Here is a 5,181-nt window from a genome sequence, read left to right on the forward strand (position 1 = left end):
AGCCGATTCAATCAGCTATTAGATAAAAGCACCAAAAACCCCCACTAAAGTTGCCAGTCTCTACAGATATTGGGAAAGCTGAGTGCAACTAACACAGTACCTCTTCTAGGCATACACTGGGTTCAGTCCAGGAGTACACCAAGTTTAACATAGTAAAACCACGAGCTCAGGGAAAGAAAGTACAACTGTGTCATGCTATCAACAAAACTTTAATAAAATTACTTACCATGAAATTCTATGTAAATATATGCCGAATGATTTTCATCTTGAACTGCAAGATGAAACAGAACTCTCCTGCCTGAAGATTTTTTTTAAATCTTGGATTAATAATATCAAAGCAAAGCATGAGCCAGACCCCTCCTTTATTTGGTGACAACCCCTACTAAATATAAACACAGACCTAATAAGTGACATATCTTGTGACAGTCATATTTGGCAGTACTACCACACATGCTTGCACTCAAGGTAAAGTATCTTGCATTAGAAAAAGGAGATGCAAACCCTTTGGCCTAGTAGATTCTACACTATACTGGGAGCAGAAACAGGATGCTCCGGTCTCAGACTTTCAAGAAAAATGTGGCAATGCTCAGTTAAGTCCACAACCTTTATTGCCCTAGCCTTCAAGGCAGGCAATTATAATTGCCCACAGCTTATAAATAAGGTAACAGGTTGCCCAGGGTCACTTCAAGTATAACCATGCCCAGATACTTATACCTTCCCTCCCCCACCCCAAAACTACCTGGTAAAAATTGGGCTGTGCATTATATGTGAGAAACAAGGATCTCTACATGTTTGCATATTTAGCAATATCCTATTACTACAACCAATGGCAGAATGCCCAGCTAATTCAGGTGGGAGATAGCAGGTCCTTAAAGTTGCCTTTGCAATCCATTTAGTGGAGTTTATCAGTTATGTTAAACATATTAATTACATAACTCCTGTTACCCGCAACTGCAGGGGGTTCCACTGGCAAGCTAAACCTAACCGCTGTGCCTCTCTCATCAGCATTACCTCTTAAGTATGCCATGTGTGACCACATGGTTATACCTGTTTCGTTTCCAGGTCTGTCCTGTCACCACCTTCCAGCTCAGTATTTTTGTTTTTAAAATAGGTTAACAGTCTAGAAAGACAGCTCAAATAAACCTCAAGAACATAAGTCAACACTTTCTCAAGAACATTCAACTTTAGAATAATTAAAAAAAACCCTGAAATATTAAACATACCTGTTGCATGAAAACCACACAGCTATAATTAAATATATACCTTGCCAAATCTAGTAGTCAAATATTTTTCTCCAACTGAGAGACCAAAAGCACGCATGCCAGTCAAGAAACTGTATGACTTACAAACAAAAGCCAAAACTACTGGTTGGCTTTAAGTATGCTTATTTGGTCCCGTCCCCGTGCCCCCCCGCCCCCCTCCGAGTGACGGATGATGAATGCAACAAGTTCTCCATAATCACTTCAGAGATGGTTGGCCGAGGAAAGCTATCTAAAGCAAATGCATTACATTCTGAAAAGTTCATTTGTGACTAGCCAGTGACAGAGCAAAGCTGCGGTCTGCTGATGAGCACAAGCAGGAAGCTGAAAAACACACTAAGTTATTAATTTTTCATTCTAAAAATAGTTACTAAGATTTTGAAGCAGCTTAGATCTAAAGCTGCAACAAGATTTGAAGTTTCTCACGACAGCTACTGTCCCACAGCACTTGTAGGGATAATTCAAGTAACTGCAGTATAACAAGTCTTGTATGAGTACCTGCAAACTACTCTGCCTGTTTTTAAATAACATTTCAATGACATCTCTGGAAGACTGTCTTATGATGCTGCCTAACCAGCATTGTTTCTGCAAAGTAAGACCATGTCTCAAGTAGACATGGTTGAAGTACTGTGAAGACCATGTTTAAGTATTCTCATGGCTCAAAAACTGGCTAAGATATTGTAAGCAAGGATGAATATTGTAAGGAATATTCATCACACTACATACACTAAGAGCAAGTGGGCTCAAGTTTCTGTGGCAGGTCTAGTGTTGTTTGATGTATTAATTAATGATCTGGAAAGGGAAGTGAATAATGAGGTAGCAAAATCTGCAGACGACAGTGTTAGTAAAAACTTGAGAAGACTGAGATCAACTTCAGGAAGAACTAATAAACTCAATGAATAAGCAACACAGGCAAAGAGAGTTCAATATCAACAAATGCACAGCAACACACAGAAAGGGGGAAATACCAACTACTTAACGAAAACAAAAGTTCCCTTCCAAAGGCAATAAACAGAGGCCGTGATAAAAGTACATAATATTGAGTAATAAAAGTATATTGGGAGTTTCTGTTCCCAAAATTCAAGGACAAGAGGACAGAACGCAATATTAAAAAGGCAGCAACTTTAAAACTGATTAAGAGAGTTTGGGGGAGGGGGGATGTTTTGTTTCGGGGTTTTGGGGGGTGGGTTGTCTTTTTGTTGTTGTTTTGATTGGGGGGGGTTGGTTTGTTTGTTTTTTTACGCCCAACTAGCTGTGAAACTCAGAAGAGCAGAACATCTAACTCAGTATCCTTGAATGTGCCAGGCTGTAGCCCCTCTTCTGCCTCCTTGAGAAGCTCTTATTGAGTTTATAGTTGCACTTTCCCCCCAGACCTTTCATCTTACGTATACCCCATCCCAAGGCCCACAGTGGCCTGAGAACTTCTGATCAATCTCCTCCTGGTCAGGCCAATTTGTCCATGTACCAGACTACAAAGGGAGTGTGGGCCAGGGGGAACTCAGCCAACTGTGGAGTTTTCTTTCCCTTATCCATGCATGTCTCCAAGAAGGCTTTCACTGGTGTCCAATGGCTCCTTAGATGCATCCAAGGAGCAGTGACTCAAGCTGATCTAGGTACTGTCCTCCCACACTATGGCTTCCAGAATTCAGAGGCTCATCACAATGGGAACAAATTACTATAATTGGCCTTGATGATTTTTGAGTGAGATACAAAAGAGAACTGGATATTTATATTAATATATTATATTTATACTAATAACAATAGCAGTCATAACAGTAACAAAAATTGGACAGGAATATTAAAATGTATGCCTTAGGGGGTAAGCAAACATTCAGCTACTATGGAGCAGGATGATACCTCCCAAACACTGGGAGCAGATTATTCCATATAGCAGTACAAATTATACAAAAGTATCTTTCTACTACATGGTTCCTACATAGTTCTATTAAACACCAGGTGCTAACCAATGTCCAAGATAGGATACAGGTATACTCTTGGCTTGTTTCAATATGGCACTATCTACTAATTCTTACCTCTTCTACTTGCAAAGGAGTTCAGACATCATATATCCCCATCCCCAAATCATTCCAGCAACTTTGTCATGTCAAGAAGGGTTTCTACAAGTATGCTGGTAGCAAGAGGGGGATATAGGAAAGTGTGGGTCCCTTACTGAATGGGGGAGGCAACCTTGTTACAGAGAATGCAGAAAAGGCTGAAGTACTGAATGCCTTTTTTGCCTCAGTCTTCACAGGCAAGGTCAGCTCCCAGACTACTGCACCAGGCAACACAGTTTGGGAAGGAGGTGAGTGGCTCTCAGTAATGAAAAAACAGGTTAACGACTATTTAGAAAAGCTGGATGTGTACAAGTCCATGGGGCCAGATGGGATGTCAAGGGTGCTGAGGGAGTTGGCTGATGGGACTGCAGGACCACAGGCCATCATCTTGGAAAATTCATGATGATCAGAAGAGGTCCCAGATGATTGGAAAAGGGCAAACATAGTGCCCATATTTAAGAAAGGGAAAAAGGAGGATCCAGGGAACTACAGACTGGTCAGCCTCACCCCAGTCCCTGGAGAAATCATGGAGTAGATCCTCAAGGAATCCATTTCTAAGCACATGGAGGAGAACAAGACGATTAGGAACAGTCAGCATGGATTCACCAAGAGCAAGTCATGCCCTGACCAACCTGACTACCTTCTATAAGGAGGCGACTGCCTTTGTGGATGTGGGGAAACTGGTAGATGCTAAAATCAAGATATGCCACAAGGCGTTTGATACAGTCTCCCACAACATTCTTTTAGGCAAGCTAAGGAAGTATGAGCTAGATGAATGGACTGGAAGGTGGATAGAAAACTGGCTGGAGCATCAGGTTCAGAGGGTAGTAATCAATGGCTTGAGGTTTAGCTGGCAGCTGGTATCAAGGGGAGTGCCCATAGGGTTGGTCCTAGGGCCAGTTTTGTTCAATATTTTCATCAATGACCTGGAAGATGACACAGAGTGCACCCTCAGCAAGTTTGCAGATGATGCCAGGCTGGGCAGAATAGCAGATACACTGGAGGGTAGGGCTAGGATTCAGAGTGACCTAGACTAATTGGAGGATTGGGCCAAAAGAAATCTAATGAAGTTCAACAAGGACAAGTGCAAAGTCCTGCACTTAGGACAGAACAATCCCAAGCACCAAGACAGGCTGAGGTCTGACTGGCTGGGTTCTGCAGACAAGGACCTCACCCTTGTTGCCAAGTAGGCTAATGGCATACTGGGTTGCACTGGTAGGTAAGGAGCCAGCAGGTCAAGGAAAGTGATTATGCCCCTCTCTTCAGCACTGGTTGGTGAGGCCACATCTGGAGTACTGTGTTCAGTTTTAGGCTCCCCACTACAGAAGACAGGCTGAGGTCTGACTGGCTGGGTTCTGCAGACAAGGACCTCACCCTTGTTGCCAAGTAGGCTAATGGCATACTGGGTTGCACTGGTAGGTAAGGAGCCAGCAGGTCAAGGAAAGTGATTATGCCCCTCTCTTCAGCACTGGTTGGTGAGGCCACATCTGGAGTACTGTGTTCAGTTTTAGGCTCCCCACTACAGAAAGGACGTGGACAAACAGAGAGTCCAGCAGAGGACAAGAAAAATGGTGAGGGGGCTGGGGCACATGACATATGATGAGACACTAAGAGAAGTGGGCTTATTTAGTTTGGAGAAGAGGAGACTGAGAGGAGATTTAATAGCAGCTTTCATAGTTGGTAGGGTTGGAAGGGACCTGAGTAGATCATTAAGTCCAACCCCCTGCCATAGCAGGAAAGAGTACTGGGATCAAATGACCCTGGCAAAGTGTTCATCCAGCTTCCTTTTAAAGACCCCCAGGGTAGGAGCCAGCACCACTTCTCTTGGAAGCTGGCTCCAGATCCTAGCTGCCCTGACTGTGAAGTAG

General features: G+C 43.1%; 1 protein-coding gene across 6 annotated transcripts in view; it reads right to left on the reverse strand.

The window, feature by feature from the left end:
• PHTF2 (putative homeodomain transcription factor 2) overlaps positions 1–5,181 on the reverse strand; it is a 150,515-nt gene that overhangs the window by 140,439 nt on the left and 4,895 nt on the right. For 4 of the 6 annotated variants that reach the window (XR_003095135.1, XM_025209607.1, XM_025209608.1 and 1 more), the window contains exon 1: positions 227–304. The exons of the other annotated variants lie outside the window; for them this stretch is intronic. The gene's annotated coding sequence lies outside the window, so the exon portion shown is untranslated. Of the gene's footprint in view, positions 1–226; positions 305–5,181 lie in introns of those variants that run through there. 6 annotated transcript variants of the gene reach the window in all.

The sequence above is a fragment of the Alligator sinensis genome, unplaced genomic scaffold (genome assembly GCF_000455745.1).
Source record: "Alligator sinensis unplaced genomic scaffold, ASM45574v1 scaffold670_1, whole genome shotgun sequence".
Lineage (NCBI taxonomy): Eukaryota > Metazoa > Chordata > Crocodylia > Alligatoridae > Alligator > Alligator sinensis.